Source organism: Hyperolius riggenbachi, chromosome 12, assembly GCF_040937935.1.
Source record: "Hyperolius riggenbachi isolate aHypRig1 chromosome 12, aHypRig1.pri, whole genome shotgun sequence".
Taxonomy (NCBI): Eukaryota; Metazoa; Chordata; class Amphibia; order Anura; family Hyperoliidae; genus Hyperolius; species Hyperolius riggenbachi.
The window spans coordinates 58,363,828-58,384,879 of record NC_090657.1 but is presented as its reverse complement, the minus strand read 5'-3'; the positions used below and the strand labels follow the sequence as shown (position 1 = coordinate 58,384,879).

The 21,052-nt window shown below is 49.2% G+C and overlaps 1 protein-coding gene across 3 annotated transcripts in view; it reads left to right on the top strand.

Annotated features, from left to right (window-relative positions):
- Positions 1-21,052, top strand: part of MMD (monocyte to macrophage differentiation associated) — a 190,236-nt gene that overhangs the window by 118,947 nt on the left and 50,237 nt on the right. The window lies entirely within an intron of this gene.

Here is a 21,052-nt window from a genome sequence, read left to right as displayed (position 1 = left end):
TATAGAGAGATCCAAGTTGTACATACACATTTTTACAGAAAACCTGTGATCCAGCCCTGGATAAAGGGGGGCAGAAGGAGGCACAGAAGGGGACAGAGATCAGAGGTGGTACAGAGGGACACAGTGGAGGCACAGATTCAGACACTGAGGGAACGGGAACAGAGGTGACACAGTGAGGGGCAGAGGTGGCACAGAGGACAATGAAGGCAGAGGGGAACACAGGTGGCACAGAGGGGGGCAATGAAGGCAGAGGTGGCGCAGAGGGGGGCAATGAAGGCAGAGGTGGCACAGAGGGGGGCAATGAAGGCAGAGGGGCACAGAGGGGGGCAATGAAGGCAGAGGGGGGCAATGAAGGCAGAGGGGGCACAGAGGGGGGCAATGAAGGCAGAGGGGGCAATGAAGGCAGAGGTGGCAGAGAGGGGTGCAGTGAAGGCAGAGGTGAACAGAGGTGGCACAGAGGGGGACAATGAAGGCAGATGTGGCACAGAGGGGGGCAATGAAGGCAGAGAGGGGGCATTGAAGGCAGAGGTGGCACAGAGGAGGGCAATAAAGGCAGAGGGGAACAGAGGTGGCACAGAGGGGGACAATGAAAGCAGAGGGGGGCAATGAAGGCAGAGGTGGCACAGAGGGGGACAATGAAGGCAGAGGGGGCAATGAAGGCAAAGGTGGCACAGAGGGGGGCAATGAAGGCAGAGGGGGCAATGAAGGCAAAGGTGGCACAGAGGGGGGCAATGAAGGCAGAGGTGGCACAATGAAGGCAGAGGTGGCGCAGAGGGGGGCAATGAAGGCAGAGGTGGCACAGAGGGGGACAATAAAGGCAGAGGGGGACAATGGAGGCAGAGGTGGCACAGAGGGGGACAATGAAGGCAGAGGTGGCGCAGAGGGGGGGCAATGAAGGCAGAGGTGGCACAGAGGACAATGAAGGCAGAGGTGGCACAGAGGGGGACAATGGAGGCAGAGGGGGACAATGGAGGCAGAAGTGGCACAGAGGGGGGCAATGAAGGCAGAGGTTGCGCTGAGTGGGACAATGGAGGCAGAGGTGGCACAGTGAGGGCAATGAAGGCAGAGGTGGTACAGAGGACAATGAAGGCAGAGGGGGACAATGAAGGCAGAGGTGGCACAGAGGGGGACAATGGAGGCAGAGGTGGCACAGGAGGACAATGAAGGCAGAGGGGAACAGAGGTGGCAGAGAGGGGGGCAATGAAGGCAGAGGGGGACAATGAAGGCAGAGGTGGCACAGAGGGGGACAATGAAGGCAGAGGTGGCACAGAGGGGGGCAATGAAGGCAGAGGTGGCACAGAGGGGGGCAATGAAGGCAGAGGTGGCACAGAGGGGGGCAATGAAGGCAGAGGTGGCACAGAGGGGGGCAATGAAGGCAGAGGTGGCGCAGAGGGGGGGCAATGAAGGCAGAGGTGGCGCAGAGGGGGGCAATGAAGGCAGAGGTGGCGCAGAGGGGGGCAATGAAGGCAGAGGTGGCGCAGAGGGGGGGCAATGGAGGCAGAGGTGGCGCAGAGGGGGGCAATGGAGGCAGAGGTGGCGCAGAGGGGGGCAATGGAGGCAGAGGTGGCGCAGAGGGGGGCAATGGAGGCAGAGGTGGCGCAGAGGGGGGCAATGGAGGCAGAGGTGGCGCAGAGGGAGGCAGAGGTGGCGCAGAGGGGGGCAATGGAGGCAGAGGTGGCGCAGAGGGGGGCAATGGAGGCAGAGGTGGCGCAGAGGGGGGCAATGGAGGCAGAGGTGGCGCAGAGGGGGGCAATGGAGGCAGAGGTGGCGCAGAGGACAATGAAGGCAGAGGTGGCACAGGAGGACAATGAAGGCAGAGGGGGGGGGGGCAATGAAGGCAGAGGGGGCACAGAAAAGGACAATGAAGACAGAGGGGGCATAGGGGGGGGGGGGGGCAATGAAGGCAAAGAGGAACAGAGGTGGCACAGAGGGGGACAATAAAAGCTGAGGTGGCACAGGAGGACAATGAAGGCAGGGGGGAACAGAGGTGACACAGTGGGGGACAGATGTGGTGCAGGGGACAGAGATGGAACAGTGTTCCGACTTATGAAGGGATTCAGGTTAAGAACGAAAATGTCGTTCGTTGATCAGGGGTTATCTGTATTCTCATAATGGATTGTCGCACAGGAGAGGTGTATGGAAGTATTAGGCAGGGGTCACACTTGCAAGATCCCACGGGGTTCTCCGCGATGTGAAAACACGTAATGCTTCCCTATGTAGATTTGCGGAGAAATGGGGTAATGTGCGTTTTTCCGATGTGGGGGGAAAGAAATACCAGCTTAGTTGCTTTTTTTTCACATCGAGTTTGAAACCTCTCGCTATCAGTCCGCTGGTGTCAGCTGAGTGTGCTGGAACTGCAAAGAATCATCCGCTTAGTGTGATCCCTGATTTAAAGTAAACCTGTTGTGGAAAAAGTGTTCCTTGGAGGTACGTACCTCGGGAGGGGGACGCCTCTGGATCCTAAAGAGGCTTCCCTCATCCACTGCAGTAGAGGAGATCCAGCGCATAGACCCCTGAACTGTCCCCAACCATAACAAGCCAGTGATGCACCTCGCGCAGACGCAGTAACGGTTTTCCATTTGGGTTCCAGCGGAAATAGCCAAGCCCGATCAGATTAGCTCTACTGGGCAGATAAAATGACACCTAGATCCTGCACAATAGAGCGGACCTGATCGAACACACCTATTTTTGCTGGAGACCAAACGGAAAGCAACAAGTGCGCCTGCGCGAGGCGCGTCACTGGATCGCTATTGGTCTGGACCCGGATGACTACTACACCTACGTACACCATCAACAAGCATGTCAGCAGATTTTCAGGGGATGCCAGCATTGGGACAGGGGTGCTGGGTGATGTCACATAGGCAGCCATGTAGGGCGCGTGTATAAAGACAGAACCCGGGGACAGCACCAAAATCGCATGCCATTATTGCTCAGTAGACCACTCCGTATTGGGTAAAGTGACCAGATTTTTCGCGCCGCGGCAAAAAAAGGCTGGGGGGGGGGGGGGGGGGAGCGTTTTGCGGCACGCCAAAAATTGGGCCGTTTGTGCCGCACCGAAAAATGGACGTGGCCATGGCATTGTGTGGGTAGAGCTAACGTAATGATGTAACAGCGAGGCATAAAAAGAGTGTTTCCGCCATGATGTGGTGAAACGAGGATTCGCATCATGGGTGTGCAGAAACTGTGATGCTATTTATTAGTATACCGTAACCCCAAAGCAGCAAATATAGCCATCTATGACCATTAAATAATAAATGCAGCAACAGTTTCCCCAGACACCAGAAAATAAACACAATGTGGGCAGCATTTCAGAAGAAAATAACGCAATGTGGGCAACATGTCAACAGGAAATAAATGCAATGTGGGCAACGTCAGCAGGAAATAAATGCAATGTGGGCAACATGTCAGCAGGAAATAATGCAATGTGGGCAACATGTCAGCAGGAAATAATGCAATGTGGGCAACATGTCAGCAGGAAATAAATGCAATGTGGGCAACATTTCAGCAGTAAATAACGCAATGTGGGCAACATTTTTGCAGAAAATAAATGCAATGTGGCGGGCAACATTTCAGCAGGAAATAACACAATGTGTGCAGCATAACAACTGCAAAAAAAATAATTTACTCACCTCACAGAAGTCCCCTCACGCGGCTGGCCTCTGGCGCGCAGCTGCTCCGAGATCTTCCTCCTGCAGTCTCCTGCTCTGATGGAATAGCAGGGCTACGGGAATATGGCGCCCTAAGTCCAGTACTGGAGACACAAACAGTCTCCAGTACAGGGCTTCAGATGCCATCTTCCCGTAGCCCTGCTCGCCTGCCGAACACTATGCAGGCTGGAGCGGGGCTGCGGGCTATGAACTGGCACGGTTGCAATTACAGTGGCCAAAGTCCCGAGGCCGGGACGTCCCGCTGCTTAAAGCGGGAAATTTCCCGGGACGCAAGGCATCCTGGGACAGCGGACACCGAAGGTGGACGCGTCCCGGTTAAAGCGGGACGTCTGGTCACCGTAGTATTGGGGCCACCTGATATACTAGCTTAACCACCCTGGCGTTCTGATTAAATCGCCAGGGTGGCTGCGGGAGGGTTTTTTTTAAATAAAAAAAAAACTATTTCATGCAGCCAACTGAAAGTTGGCTGCATGAAAGCCCACTAGAGGGCGCTCCGGAGGCGATCTTCCGATCGCCTCCGGCGCCCAGAATAAACAAGGAAGGCCGCAATGAGCGGCCTTCCTTGTTTTGCTTATATCGTCGCCATAGCGACGAGCGGAGTGACGTCATCGACGTCAGCCGACGTCGTGACGTCAGCCGCCTCCGATCCAGCCCTTAGCGCTGGCCGGAACTTTTTGTTCCGGCTGCGCAGGGCTCAGGCGGCTAGGGGGGCCCTCTTTCGCCGCTGCTCGCGGCGAATCGCCGCAGAGCGGCGGCGATCAGGCAGCACACGCGGCTGGCAAAGTGCCGGCTGCGTGTGCTGCTTTTTATTTCATCAAAATCGGCCCAGCAGGGCCTGAGCGGCAGCCGCTGGCGGTGTTGGACGAGCTGAGCTCGTCCAGACCGCTCAGCTGGTTAAAGGACACGTCCAAGCAGCTTTAGAAAAAAAAATCTAGATCTATCCGGGCCCCTTGCAGCTGTCCTGTGCCCTCGCTGCAACTCTGCTCCCCGCCGTGTCCCCTACGGTGCAAGATGCCCACTTTGGCTGCACGAGCGGCTCTGAGTCGCACTGACATCATCCGGATTGTACTGCGCAGACGCAGTAGTTCTGCACCTGCGCAGTACAGCCCGGATGCTGTCAGTGGCACTCCGTGAGCCGCACACTGGAGTGCAGGAAGATGCCGACATGGCTAGGTCGGCATCTGCATCGGAGGGGACCGGGAGCCACCGTAGCTGTGGCGACGGCACAAGGTGGCTGCTAGGGGCTGGAAAAAGCCCCAGGGTAAGTGGTTTCTTTTTATTATGCTCCTCTGACCGTCCCTTTTTAAAAGAAACCCCCGAGAGAGGAATATGGAGGCTGCCATATTTATTTCTTTGTAAACCATGCAAGTTGCCTGACAGCCCTGTTGATCTTCTGGTATAAATCATGTCTGAGTCAAAACCCTGGAACAAGCATATGGCTAATCCTGTAGTCAGCTGGGTCAGAGTACCTGATCTGCTGCATGCTTGTTCAGGGGCTGTGGCTAATAGTATTAGAGGCAGAGGATCAGCAGGATGTCAGGCAACTGGTATTTAAAAAGGAAATATGGCAGCCTCCATATCTCTCTCACCCTGGGTTCCCTTACAATTTAAAAAACATTTTCTATAGCAGCCAAACTCCTCTCTTCCAACTCTTCATAAAGACTGGGAACCAGAACTTATATAGAATACAGTGAAAATACAATCCTAGTATAGCTTCTGCAGCAGCTGAAGTCCATGCTGAGGAATTCCTTCAGAAGGCAACACAGACTCCAGAGCTTCAGGCTCTCCTCCAACCAGAAAGTTCTAAATGTTCCACTATCTTCCAGCCTCAAAGCCCACCTGAATTCAGAACTTCCTCTCTACTCTAAAGGATAAGCAACAGCAGAATAACCTTTACGGAGAAACATTTCTTTGTTACAGCTGATACACATCCTGCAATAGATCTGCAGTGTCTTCTTCCTGCTTTCATGGAAGCAGACATAGGGTTAGCATCCTGTGTTTACAAATTAGCTGCTCTGCTGAGGCGACAGCTGAGAGATCAAATTACAGTTGTGATTAGTCACAGATGAGGGGGTATTAGACAGGCTAAACACTCTGAATACATACAGGGTGAATTTCTCTCCGTATTCCTTCTGTCCTGTGCCTTTTAGGCCTGGTATACACCATTCAGTGTTTACTTCCGATCCTGTTTCTGATCGAGAAATGATGGTGTGTGTTCACCCCGTACACAGGCTAGATTAAGGTAATTAATAATCTGGCGTGTGTACAGCAGCCTTTGACCAACAACCGACTGATACCTTGATGCTAGGTACACACCATACAATTTTCTGGCAGATTTACCTGCCAGATCGATTATTTCCAACATGTCCGATCTGAATTTCAATAGATTTTTTCAAATAGTAATTGTTTGTTTTTGTATCGTTTTTTTCAATTGATCTTTGTTCACTTCTATAAAAATCGATAAAGACTATCGAAAAAACGATTCAGATCGGACATGTTGGAAATCACCGATCTGGCAGGTAAATCTGCCAGAAAATTGTATGGTGTGTACCTAGCATTATTCTCCGCTTGCTCCGCCCACAGCATGACATCACATCTGCAGTTTTCTGTCGGCCCTCCATTACAACAGAAGGCATAGTCAGCTGCATCTATGTAGCTGCGCCTCAGCGATGTCTTCCGAGGGATCAGGTGACCTCACTCCAGCGTGTGTACGGGCCTTTTGGGGCTTAACTGTACACTGAATGGATGTGATCAGGCTCAGTGCTTTGTAAATGCAAAAAAAATTCTGCTTTCTCTTATCAAGACTTTTAAGGGAATACAAATAAAGGCTTGTGTACACGAGATAAGTTGCGTACACACGCACAATTACTGTTGCCCGCAGGGATCAGGTCTCCAGCCACCAGGCGACGGTTCAGGGCCCAGTATTGTACAGACACGTTGCTCAGGGCTGGGCCGAGACAGAGGCGAGAGAGGCTCCAGTCTCAGGGCGCAGTGTAGGAGGGGGACACAACTCACTCAGCTATCATTCCCCTATTGTGTTTGAAGCAGAGAGAAATAAGAAAAGGGGATACATGGCAGTTACTGCAAGCCAGATAACTAGAGATTAAGCTGTTGGGGCCCTGGGGTGTCTCTTAGTCTAATAGCAATCATTGTGTGACAGCTGGGGGGTTGGGATGGAGGGGCGTGGTGTCTCAGCCTTGGGTGCTGGAGGACATTGTCCCGACTCTGAAGTTGCTAGTCTTCAGGCTAGCTATGCATTCTGTTGCTATGAAGATGTAAGGCTGTGCATGACAGTGTGGCAAAGAGACAACCCACTGATCTCTCGCTGGCACCCCATGGGGGATCGGGGCCGCTCTACGCATGCTAGATTCTCGACCGAGGCGACTCGCCCAGCCACCATGGCAGAGAAGCATCTCATGTGTGTACAGGACTTTGCAATGTCCTTTAATCATTGACCATGGTGGATCTATACACTCTGAACGAATGCATTGTTGCCTTACCACCCCATGTGGCAAAATGCCACTTGGATGCCCGTTTGCCGCCAACCATCCCTTCTCCCCTCGCCATAGGACAGCACATGCTTCTGCTGCACAGTGTGTCTGTACAGCGCTCATAATCAATGATCATCGCAGGTGAAGCTTCTATTACCAGGAGTCATCGTTCAAAACTTATCTGTAGGTAAAATAATGAAAATCTGACAGCAGGGCTAGTGCTTATGGCAAAACAGCCCTGTCTGTATTTCCTGTAGGGTGGTGGGTGTGGCCGACTCCTATACCCCGATATCCATCATTTTGCTGCAATTTAGGACAGTGTCTCTACTGCCTAACTCCAACCTATCCCTAGCTTCCACATACTGACCATAGGTAGCATGCTAACACAAGCTAGCAGACTAGCATTAATTTTGAGGGTTCAGATTGCCAGAATTAGACAGTAGTGGTGTGGTCCCAAATACAACAGCATAGCAGGTGTCAGAGAGGGGAGAAGGCCACACCCACTGCAGAAAATGACTGTCCTGATAGGTATGACAGGCAGGGTAGTGCTGCACTCCAAGCACTAGCAGAAAAACAGGGAGAGAAGGGCAGTCCGCACCTTTTACACTACAAAGGACTGTTCTAAGAGCTAAACAATGCTGCATGCCAAGCACTAGTGGAATAATAGGGGAGGGGAGTGGGCTATACCCACTAAACTATGGAAAATGTCTATTCTGACTGGCAGTGCAGTGCTGCACCCCCAAAAAATTAGCGGAATAATGGTTGTGGGAAGGGAGCAGGCCACACCTACTATGCAACAGAAAATGACTGTTCTGACAGATGGGCAGTGTACTCCAAGCACTAGCAGCAGAATAACAGCTGTAGGATAGGGGAGTGGGCCACACCCACTACACTGGAAATTGACTGTTCTGGCAGGTAAGAGGGGCGTGGCAGTGCTGCACCCCAAGTATTAGCAGAATAGCCAGTGGAGGGGAGCATGCCACACCCACTACAGTACAGAAAATGTGTTCTGACAACTGGGAAGTGCTTCACTCTAAGCACTAGACCTGCTATCTGGTTTCCAATCTTTCCTTTCAATGACGAAAATGTCTCATGCGCAACGTCACTGGAATTATTTATTGACATTCTAGTCTCACTTTAAAGTGTAACTGTTGTGCAAAAAATCAAAAATCAATTCTTTATTTTTTTCTGGTAATAAAACAAGTAATAAGGATGCTAACCAGGCAATCCAAACGTTAAAATCACTATTACTTTTCTTGTTGATGAATGCTCATTCCCCAGTTTACCTGACTCTTATTTGGTACACACAAAGGAAGTTGCAGGGCATGCTGGGTTGTCGTCTTTTGCTTCTCTACTTCCCCTCAGACTTAACTAATGCAGCCTGATTGGCTGAAGCCTCTTTCCTTCCTGTTTTCCCCTCCCACGCCTCTGTTCCTCTCTGGCTAATATTGCTCATGCTGGGACAATGCACTTTCTATAGTGCAGGGTGGGAAAATCAGGCACAGGAGAGGGAGGAAATTACATCAAGAGTGGCTTCAAAATAGCCACACTTAAAATGGGAAATGCTACAAGGATTTTCTCTTCCTTCAAATCAAACTTTGTTCCCCCTCTGTCCCGTCTCTCTTTGTGCCCCCTTTGCCTCTTTATGCCTCCTCTGGGTCTCTCTCTTGCCCCCTTTGTGTCTCTGTTCCCGCTCTGTTTCTCTGTCTCTCCTCTGTCCCCCAAGCTGCATCAGTTCTGGACATCGCTTCAAACACGAATCCAGCGATGCCTGTCCATCCACTTCGCCTCCTGCAGGCTCTAATGCACAGAATACTTCCTGTCTGTCATGTGACATGCAGTAATCGGGAGTCTTGCCAAGCACAAGAGCCAGCAGATGGCGATAGAGGGTGGACAGCATTGGACTCATGTGGAAGGTATGTCCAACGCTGCCGGCCACACGCGCCGGGACTTTGGGAAAGTTTGAAGGCGCTTCGTCAAACGTCCCCCATGTGGAAATGGCGTGATTACGATAATTGCTGCTTTGACGATTCCGAAATTGTGATCTTGGTGATCGCGATTTCGGTTTAAATTTGATTTATCTTTCAGGCCTAATGGACAGTGCAATAAATATGTAAGTAGAGCAAGTATTTACTTATGTATGTGGGCTTTTTTCTGAGATAGTATGGCTGACATCACCTCTTTAAATAAAGCCAAGCAGAAGGGCAGTAGAGTTTGGATACTTTGGTGTTCTGGATGTGGTCTCCAGTATCAGGGCACAGTGACCTGACAACTGTTCTGTATCCCGGAGAGTAGCCAGGCATGTACCATCCGTTCCAGGAACTGGGGGACCGAGCAGAGATCACTCAGCACCTGGGCACAGCTTATTAATGAGCTCCATTGTGCTAGAAACAAGATGATAAGGCTCAATCCACAGCTTGTGAGCAGATTAGGCGCTGCCAGAATGGACAATGAGGCTATTCTAAAGCCCTGCCGAGAATTCTTTATGGGCTTCTGTCAGTCTGAAGTTAGCCGATCAACCATCCGATTCGATTATTATGACGGGAATCGGAAGAAAATCTGTGTCGCCAAGTGCATGCCCAACCTACAATGCGACCAATTCGGGGCTGAAATTGGTTGCATTATTCGATCGGACATGCTGCAAGATGTAGGGCTGACTTACTCAATCGGGTGCGCGGCGGTAACAGCGAACGATATCGGGACGAGCGCTAACCCCCCCTCCCGCCGCTGTTCTGTGTGTGTGTGTGTGTCAAAACAATAAGATACCAGCCATCCTCCCTACTGACTCGCACACTATTTTGTCAGACTTTGCAACTGCTGTTCAGGAAATACTGTTGAAAACAAAGAAAACCCTGAGAATTCCCCATGAGAAGATGGACTGGCCCAACACCTGTCGGGTCTGTCAGATTTTAACTGCCTGCTTTTTTCGCGATAGTGGTCCTTTCACCAGTACATAATTTAATGCAGGACTGCAAGGCAAAAGTCCTAACCACAGAAAGCTGTGCCACTCCCGTTCTTATCTGCACCAGTGATATCTAAAACTGGTTGATATGGGTTACTGCACTAGTCCTGCAAGGTGAGATTCCTAACCACAGACAACTGTACCACTCCTATTATCTGCACCAATATCTGGTTGCTATGGGTTACTGCACTTAGCTCCTCCTCTTTCCCTGGTTGGCCTGTGAGCCCGGTTGTCATGACTGCCCTTCTGGCAGCCGTAGTGGAAGCTGATGATGCCCGTGGTACACCACGCTCCACACTCCCATCAGATAAAGCAGTTTCATGTGTCTGAAGCTCTCGCTCTGCACATGTCTCCGGGGGCTTTCAGCAACCTCACATAACCTTTAGCACACTTGGACGGGCGGCCCGGAGCGCAATGCTTTCCCCATCCGCTTGTGCAAGAGGAATTCTGAATTGTCTGCAGTTTCCAGGCGTGCAAGCTGCGTTCATCTGGATAGGAGAGCGTGGGGCGGCCTGGCTTGTGTCAGGCGCATATTGAGCAAGACTGCATGCTGCTTCCAAGCAGCTTGCAACCAGCCTGCCTTAGTACTGATCTGTATCGCCCAAGGATTCCAACTGGGACATCTGTATGATGAACACAAGCGCAGAGGATTGCTGCTAGTAGACTATTGCTAAAATCAACGACATTCTACTGTCGGATTCTGATATTTTACTATGGCTAAATGTAACCCTTCTCTCTTACACACAGAACCCTAACCCTATTCCCCTCCCCCTCCTGGTGGTGCGTAACCCTAAGGACCCCCCCCATGGTGCCTAACCCTAAGGACCCCACTCAGGTGGTGCCTAACCCTAAGACCTCCCCTCCTGGTGGCGCCTAACCCAAGGTGATAATGAAGGTAAATTTTGGCGCCCATTCGAATCGCGGGCGCTGAGGCATGCGGATGTGCATATTGCAGCATTGCATAGCGCGTCCCAGTAAATAGGCAGACAGGTAGCCAGAGGGATGCATACTTTTGAGGGTAATATAATGCTTTACTACTTATGTTTTCTTATAAGTATTTCTGACTAGAGATCTACTTAGACACGACAGCGAACATTTATATCGCGCTTTTTTCCTGGCCGGCTCAAAGCGCCAGAGCTGCAGCCACTAGGACACGCTTTATAGGTTGTAGCAGTGTTAGGGAGTCTTGCCCAAGCACTCCGCACTGAATAGGTGTTGGCGTACTAAACAGGAGGAGCCATGATTTCAACCCTGGTCTCCTGTGTCAGAGGCAGAGCCCTTAAATCCAGCCACTGCTACCTTAGAGGAACTGTACTGAAAAGAACAATGAATAAAAGTGCTTACAGGTTTTTTTTTTTTTGTTTTGTTTTTGTTTTGTTTTTTTACAATATTCATTTATAAATTAACTGGACAGTTTGCTCATTGTGAAATCTTTCCTCGCCCTGATTTACATTCTGATTTACATTCTGAAACTTATTACAGGTGGCAACATCTTTAGTCCTGCCAATTTTTCGCTATACTTTAAAAATCGTGTAGACCATGTATGGCTAGCTGCCTCAGGTTTACACTGTTAGTGGTTAGGTGTCTTCTCTGAGGGCACTGCAGCGTGGTGGAAGAGGCTAGTATTGAACAATCTGAGTGCAAACTGTTTTAGGAAGCTAATGTCCGCCATTTGCTTCATCTATTTTGAATGCAAGTTTTGCAATCTGCCCGTGTTTTGAGCTCTGCACATTTATGCAGATGCTGGTCAGTTCGCGTGCACTGTTGTTGGAAATCTTTAGTCCTGCCAAGTGCAGCCCTGCGGAATGTTAAATTACTGAGATTAATAATGCCTGGTCTCCCAGAAAGCTCTGAGAGGAGAATTCAGCTTAGCTAAACGGCCTAGGCTAAAGGTGGCCATACAATGGTCGACTTGCCATCAGATCAATCAACAGATAGATCCCTCTCTGATCGAACCTGATCAGAGAGGTATCGTATGGCCACCTTTACTGCAAACAGATTGTGATCGGTTTCAGGCTGGAATCGATTTACAATCTGTGGAGCTGCCGCTGCTAAGGCCCCCCCCCCCCCCCCCCGCTGCATACACTACCTGTTCCGGCCGGCGCGAGTCCCCTGGTCACCACGGTCTTCTTCTCCGCTCCGGGCTCCAGACCGTTCCTGACGCTACTGAACTTCCTGTCCAGGGGAAGTTTAAACAGTAGAGGGCGCTCTATAGTTTAAACTTCCTGCCGGGACAGGAAGTTCTGTGTAGCTGCAGCTGGTCCGGAACCCAGCGCGGAAAGAAGACAGCGGTGACTGTGGGGACTCGCGCCGGCTGGAACAGGTAATGTATTGCCGCTGTATTGCGTCGGGCATTCGAACGCCGCTATCAACGCACTCCCGTCCCGCCGGCGATCGAGAAAAATCTTCCGCACGGACGGATCAACGGGAATCGACGGGAACGATCGATTTCGGACGGAAATCGATCGTTCTGTCAGCGGTGTGCGCGGCGATATCGCAAAAAAAGTAGGCAGTTAAAATCCGACACAACTGACATTTTTTGGGCCAGTCCATCCCTTCATGGGGGTTTCTCAGGGTTTTCTTTTTCAACAGCATTTCCTGAATGACAGTTGCAAAGTCTAATTGACAAAATAGTGTGCAAGTGAGTAGAGAGGCTGGCTGATATCTTACTATTTTCGCAGTTAAACTGCTGTTCAGGAGCTGCTGTTGAAAACAAAGAAAACTCTGAGAATCCCCCATGAGGAGATGGACTGGCCCAAAATCAGCTCTGTCTGATTTTTTTTAACTGCCTACTTTTTTTTTTAAGATAGTGGTCCTTTAAAGGTAAACGGAAGTAAGAGGTATACGGAGGCTGCCATATTTATTTTTCTTTTAATCAATACCAGTTGCCTGGCAGCCCTGCTGGTCTATTTCTCTGCACTAGTATCTGAATAACACCAGAAACAAGCATGCAGCTAGCTTGACAGATCTGACTGTAAAGTCTGAAACACCTGATCTGCTACATGCTTGTTCAGAGGCTATGGCTAATAGTATTGGAGGTAACTGGTATTGCTTAAAAGGAAATAAACATGGCAGCCTCCATATACCTCTCTCTTCAGTTCCCCCTTTAAGTGTCATTTGTCTCTCAAAGCCAATGCTTGTATATTTCCCACAAGACACAAAACCTCTAATCTTTGTTATATCACAAAGGTAAACCCACAGAGCGGCGTGGAGGATAATTATACAGCAAATACTCTAGTTTGGAAAGAAATAAGCCGGGGCAAAGCTCTACTTAATGCTAAATAGGATTAAGCCAAAATATTCCCCATTGTTTGTTAGTAAGGGATTACACCCACTTCTCCATTAGTGCTTACACTAACTTGGCCAAGAGCAGAACTTTCTCTTTTTCTTAATACTTTAGTTCCGTCACTCGTTAGGATAAAAGACCGATGTTCCAGTTTCGAGCCATGTGATGGCGATTACAAATTTTAAGATTCCCTCCTTGAATTGTTTGGTTTGTAATTTCAGCTCGTCTCATCAAAGCTTAAGGCCACTCAAGTAAGGGAAAAAAGTTTGTGTGCTCTGACAGGTCACTTAAGGTGGCCATACATCAGACGACTTGGCGGCAAATCGACCATCGAATTCGATTATTATAATCGAATTGGATGAAAATCTGTGCAGCCAAGTGCATGTCGGACCACAAAGCGACCAATTTCAGGATGGAAATTGGTAGCGTGGCCGATCGCGCATGCCGCAAGATGTCGGGCCCTAGTTGGTTGGTCGAGTGTGTTTCTGCGCGGCAGCAATTTCCGGAACGAGCGACAAGGTGACGAAACCCCCGCCGATACAGTCGCTATGTATAAATGTTCCCGGTGTGCGAATTTATACGTTACCTGTCCTGTAGCAGCCTCCGCACGGTGTCTGTAACCTCTCTGTACACGCTACTGGCGCATATTGTCAGACGCTATGCGCCAGTGGTGTGTACGGAGTGCCGCCTGGAGGATTAAGGAAACCGCGCAGGAGGCTGCTACAGGGCAGGTAATGTATAATGCACACGAGGGGGCACATTATACACTGGGGGCAGCGGCGGTGCGGACTCCCTGAAGATATCATGCTGGAATCGGCCTGTAGTATGTGGGAAGAATCAACAAACAGAAATGTATCTCTAATCAGATTCCATTAGCGATAAATGTGTTTCTTTGTTGAATCTGCCCATAATCGTCAGGTCTATGGGTACCATTACAACCCTGCATTGATTGAGCCATGTGGTCACGTGATCACACATCAAATTATGTTCTCTAGGAGGAGGGACTGTGTGTGTGCAGCCATCAGGCAAGACCCTGCATCTGTTTTAGTCTGGGGATGGGGGTGGGGTTTTCAGGTTGCTGTATACTGTTAAAGCGCCTTCAACTCAGAACTTCCTCTCTGCTCTAAAGGATACGCAACAGCAAGAAAAACATTTCTTTGTTACAACTTATACAAATCCTGTAATAAATCTGTAGTGTATCTACTTCCTGCTTTTATGGAGGCAGGCTTATTGTTAACATCCTGTCCCAAATGCAAATAACTTTTTCTCCTGAGTTATCTCCTAGGAGATAATATTTTTATATTCTCTTTAAAATAACTTTACAGCAATTTTACAATTGAAAAAGTACCTAAAAGTTGGTGAAAAAGTGATATCAAAATATTTAGAGTATTTTCTTGCTTGTTGCTGGTGTAAAAGGCTTTTTTATGACGAGCTGTGACAATATCACTTAGGAGAAAACTCAGGAGAAAAATTGAATTGCACATGGGCCCTGTGTTTACAAATTAGTCTCTGCCATGGCATTCAAGCTGACAAGGCTCAGGGATCAAATTACAACTTGTGTTTAGACACAGATGAGGGGGAGTTAGACAGGCTACACTCTCTAAATACATACAGGGTGCATTTCTCTTTTTTCCTTCTGTCCTGTGCAAGAGTTTGGGTCCACTTTCATTACAACACTGGTCTCTGGGTGGAGTTGATGCCCTCTGGCTCATTGGGAACCACCCACTGATTTCTAGATAATCTCATCATGTTTCGGAATACAACACAGAGTGATTAAAATCTTCCACCACTGTAGCTAATTCAGCAGCGCTTATTTATGTGTGTGAAATCTGGAGGTTTGGACCAGGCAGTTGAGACATAGGGGGAAGCTGTGAGAAAATTCTAGTTTAGAATTTTATAAGCAAAAAATAAATAAATAAATAAAAAAAAAAAAAAATGTAAATAAGTTATTTTATATCTGCTGTTTTTTTTCTGTCTGAACATATGAAGCCAAGCTAGTTCATTGTACTGGCTTTATAAATGAGGGCTGTTGCAATCAAGTGACTGGAAGCGTATCCGTAACCATATTTATCTCTCTCTGCTCCAGTCCTTTAGGGCCCGTTTCCACTATCGCGAATCCGCATGCGTTGCCCGCATGCGGATTCGCACAGTCAGTACAAGTGGATGGGACTGTTTCCACTTGTGCGTTTCCCCGCACGTTTTTCTGTGCAGAAAAAAATCTGCAGGGTAAGGCCCTCAGAATTCGCCTGCGTGTGGAATGCAGGCGAATCGCACGCAATGTATTTAATAGGGAAATCGCATGCGTTTTCCACATGCGTTTTTTGCCGCGATTTTGCATAGGTACCCATGTTAATTCACACAGGCAGTGACATGGTTAAAATCGCATACAGCCTTACCTATGCGAAATCGCGGCAAAAAACGCATGCGGAATCGCACACGCATGCGATTTGCCTGCGGTGATTCGCCGGCGATTTCGCAACGCTATAGTGGAAACGGGCCCTTATTCTCTTGCAGCGACCGAACTCGCCCTGAGAGCTCCAGTACCTCACTGCGGTCACATGATGCAAGGACTGGAGCTAGGAGAGGTAACTATGGTTACCGGGATGCTCCCAGCATGCTCTCTGCAGCAGGGTCTTGCACGCAGAGTGTGCTCTGCGTGTTGGGGCCACAATGACTGTTCATAGATTTTCGCTGAGAAACAGCCCTAAGGCCGGCTTCACACTACAGAGTGGCGGTGCGACCACTGCACCGCCAAAAACAGGTCTTTGGGGATTACCGCATTAGTAATCCCCGCCTGGGGTTACTACCACGGTAATCCCTGTCTGGCAAGCAGGAAGTGACGCCGCTCGTCCTGTTGGGCAATTGATAACGTGTGCAGAAGCGTACCATTCCGCGCATGCGTGATGCTGAAATCTGCAGTGGGTTTTTAAACACGCTTTACCATATACTTACATGACTTCTGGTCCGCCGCAGATGCCGCACGATAATGTAAGTTTGGAAGCGCGTTAGATAGGGCACTTCCGGCGCAGCGTAACACAACGTGAGGCGTGAGTACTCCCCCATAGATTAACATTAGGGTGGGGTGCGGTAAATTAACCACACCGCCTCAGTGTGAAAGGGTCCTGAAGGTTTTAAAGGAGAACTGTAGTGAGAGGTATATGGAGGCTGCCATATTTATTTCCTTTTAAGCAATACCAGTTGCCTGGTTATCCTGCTGCTCCTCTGCCTCTAATACTTTCAGCCATAGGCCCTGAACAAGCATACAGCAGATCAGGTGTTTCTGACAAATTTAGACAGATATGACAAGATTAGCTGCATGCTGGTTTCTGGTGTGATTCAGACACTTCTTTAGGCAAATAGACCATCAGGGCTGTCAGGCAACTGGTATTGCTTAAAAGGAAATAAATATGGCAGCCTCCATATCCCTCTCACTACAGTTCTCCTTTAATTTTCAGTACAGACAGGTGTGCACATGGTATGCACAGTATGTGGCTGTAACACAGACATACCACACATTTTCTTCCTCCTCTCAATACACCTCAAGGAAAAGTGCTGAATGTCATCACCGAAAACCCCCACAGCTTATTTTTAAAACGCGCTGCTTGTAATTAATTTAAAACTCTTCCCCCTGCTCCTGGGACCTGTATCTTGTACCCAGTGCATGTTTGTAGCTGAGTAACTGGCTTTACTGTAAACATGTAGTGTGCGTGAGGAGGGGAATGTATAAGTTAGATTCCTACCTCAGTAGTGGTCCAGAGGCTTCTCAGACCTTCGCTGAGCCCAATGTTCCAGCATACATGCTATGTTCTGCTTGCTCTCCCGGCTGTAGACGAACTCATACGTACTGGCCATGTGTGGATAAGATCCGGTCATACCCAGTGGACTGCAGTGCCCTTGAACAAGCGATTAGGTCGACCGAGCATGTTCACACTTACTTGCACATGCCCAGTCCAGCTGCACGCATCCACGGCTAGAAAGCCAGCCATGAGGAACCTATGCAACAAAATCTTTTGTCGAATAGGTTTAGAGGCTTCCCCTTTCTTCCTCAGTAGAGGAGATCCAGCACTGGGATTACTGAGGATCTCCTTGTCAGCATGCGCAGTATCTGCTCTCCACTCGGGCTCCTGCGGAAACAGTTGAGTCTGCTCTACTGCGCAGGTGCCAGGGCTTGGCGGTTTTCGCTGTAGTCTGAGCTGAGCTGCACTGTAACATGGCTGTAAACTGTTTACTTTACACTGCGTGACAGAGAGAGACACACAGACAGGAATACAGAGCTGTAGCTGATGATTTTCACACATTGTAAAGCGGAAGACCTTCTAAAAATAAAGAGCTTTACTTACCTGGGGCTTCTGCAAGCCCCCAGCAGCCATCCTGTCCCATGCCGGTCCTCCACGATCCTCCGTTCTCCCGCCGCCAGACATTTTCGGTTTCGCCGACAGGCCACTGCGCCTACACGGCTCTGACCATGCGTATCCTTCGCGTTCCAGTCCGCAATAGCGCTATTGCAGACGGGAACACTAAAAAAGGATACGCTTGGCAGGGCTGCGCAGGTGCAGTGGCCCCTCGACTTACAAGTTTGAGTAATGAAGCTGGCGGTGGGGAACTGAGGATCGTTGAGGAGCGCCTTGGGACAGGACTGCTGCAAGGGGCTTGCAGAAGCCCCAGGTAAGTGAAACACTTTATTTTTAGAAGATCTTCAATTCCGCTTTAAAGATATATTTATCCTTCCTTACATTCCAGTCACAGTGTTAGAGCCAGTGAAGATTGTTTCTGTATGCTGGATGTGCTGGGCACAGTCCTTCATAGTTAAGCTGGCCATACACTGGCCTGATTTGCCGCCGTTTCGACAGCAGATTCGATCACTGGGATCGAATCTGCTGCCAATCGTTTGCGCTACACGCCGAATTTCGATCCATTTCGTCCGATCGCTCCGTGCGGAAAATTACCGTCGATCGCCCGCGGGTAGGGAGCGCGTCGCTAGCGGCGTTCGAGTGCCCGACGACCGACGCAATAGAGAGGCAATACATTACCTGCTCCGCCGGCGCGACTGCCCCTGCTGTCACCGCTGCTTCTTCTCCGCTCTGGTCTCCGGCATGCTTCAGTTCCTCCTGCCCGGCAGGAACTTTAAACAGTAGAGGGCAGGAAGAAGTAAAACATGCCGGACCTGGAGACCAGAGCGGAGAAGACAGCGGAGACCTGGCGACTGGAGTCGTGCCGGCGGAGCAGGTAATGTATGCGTGTATGCGGGCGGGGGGAGCGGCGGCAGCACCACCACCACAACAGATTGTGAACGGTTTCAGGCTGAAATCGGTTCACAATCTGTTTGCAGTAAAGGTAGCCATACGATCCCTCTCTGATCAGATTCGATCCGAGAGGGATCGATCTGTTGGTCGAATCTGATGGCAAATCGACCAGTGTGTGGCTACCTTAATACCCACAGTGACAATTGTTCTCTGTAAATGTCATTTTCTTCATATAAAAAAATGCAAAAACTCCTTTGTATTGCTATTTGCTATTAATTACTGGAGATATACTGTATGTGACATTTAGAATTTTAGTTAACTTTGATAATTGTCATTTAAAGGGAACCTAAACTGAGAAGGATATGGATTTTTCCTTTATAAATAATACCAGTTCAGTGTTCTCCCCAGGCCCTTTTAGCAGGGTGCTCCACCCGGCTAGTTTTGGTGAGCACCCGGCTGTTATCAGCTCACCACCTCCTCTATTGTAAGCAGAGTTGTGCACAGAAGCACCGGTCCTGTATTCTCTCATCTCGCCCCACCCGGCTACTTTTTCATGCCACCTGGGTACTTTTTCATGCCACCTGCCTTGAAAAAATTTCTGGGGAGAACACTGCAGTTGCCTGACTCTTCTGCTGATCCTGTATCTTTTAATACTTTTAGCCACAGCCCCTGAACAAGCATGCAGGTCAGGTGCTCTGACTGAAGTCAGACTGGATTATTTGCATGCTTGTTTCGGGTGTGTGATTCAGCCACTACTGCAGCCAAAGAGCTCAGTAGGACTGCCAGGCAACTGGTATTGTTTAAAAGGAAACCTCCATATCCCTCTCAGTTTAGGTTCCCTTAAAATGGTAATTCCCCATTGGTTGGAACTAGTGAAGCACTGAATGGCGATCGTTCTGTATAACAATGCTAAGGACTGGAGACGGCTCAGGACATTGGAAGCCGAGGTTCTGCTTTGAAAGTGAAGATGTAAATGCCATTGACGTAACCATTTTCCATTTCCTCTTTACACTGTGTTTTGCCCCAGGTCTTCGGAAGCAATTTGCATTGAGGTTATTTGACTGTTGGCATTGTCGCTTGTCAGACAAAGGCCTCTATGTTGTTGTTGTCCTACGTTTCACCTTTTCAGCAGAGGAAGGCCAAGTCCTTATGAAGTCAAATTTGCATTAGGAACCCTTGTGTATTTACCTCCGTCCCTGCCTGCCTGTCTATCAACGGTCTCTCCATCTGTCTATTTCACTGCGTTCAGTGATGATCTGTACAGGCAGTCCCTGGTTAATGACCATGAGCAGACGCCGTGGTTATGCATATAAGCATACAGGTAATCGCTCCTGCTCCTGGGCTAGCCGCTTATAAATTACATTGTAATTGGCGACTCTGACATAAAGTCAAATGAGGTTCTGGTACCCCCCCCCCCCCCCCCCCTGCCGTGTGATCTGAAATCAAATCAGAGGTTCTGGTACCTCCCGGTGCAATCTAAAATCAAATCAGAGGTTCTGGTACCTCCCGGTGCAATCTAAAATCAAATCAGAGGTTCTGGTACCTCCCTTGTGATCTAAAGTCAAATCAGAGGTTCTGGTACCTCCCGTGTGATCTAAAGTCAAATCAGAGGTTCTGGTACCTCCCTTGTGATCTAAAGTCAAATCAGAGGTTCTGGTACCTCCCTTGTGATCTAAAGTCAAATCAGAGGTTCTGGTACCTCCCTTGTGATCTAAAGTCAAATCAGAGGTTCTGGTACCTCCCGTGCGATCTAAAGTCAAATCAGAGGTTCTGGTACCCCCTCCCCCCATGTGATCTAAAATCAAATCAGAGGTTCTGCTACCGCCCCGTGCGATCTAAAGTCAAATCAAAGGTTCTGGTACCACCCTGTACGATCTAAAAGCCAAACCATTTAGCTGCAGTTGCTGTTTACCACAAGATTTTGTTTTGACCTTTTGGGAAGGTTTGGCAACTCCTAGCAGCATTGTTTTTGGTTTCCCGATGATCTGTTTATGTTTCTGTCTGTTTGGAAAGTGGAGCAATTATCCGGCAGCAGATCTTATCTCTATAGGCTGCTAGTTACTGCATGACTGGGCAGAGGTGTCTACCTGTATGAGCGCAAGCGGTGGGTGTCGATGTATAGAAGAGCATGTGCTGTAATGTGTGTTCAGGCTTGTCCTATACCTGCCCACTCAACCTGCCTGGAATGAAGTCTACTTCATCATGTCCTGGTCATGTATACCTCTCCAGCAAATAGAGGAAGATGCTGTGCGTCTGTATATATCTATATATGCAGCGTGCATATGTGCATACGCTGAACCTCAAAAACCCCATCAAACCTGTTCAGAGAGCAAAAAGATAAATGCATGAAAAAGGCTTGAGTTCAATCTCCAGGGTCATGCGATTCCCTTGCCTTGTCCCAC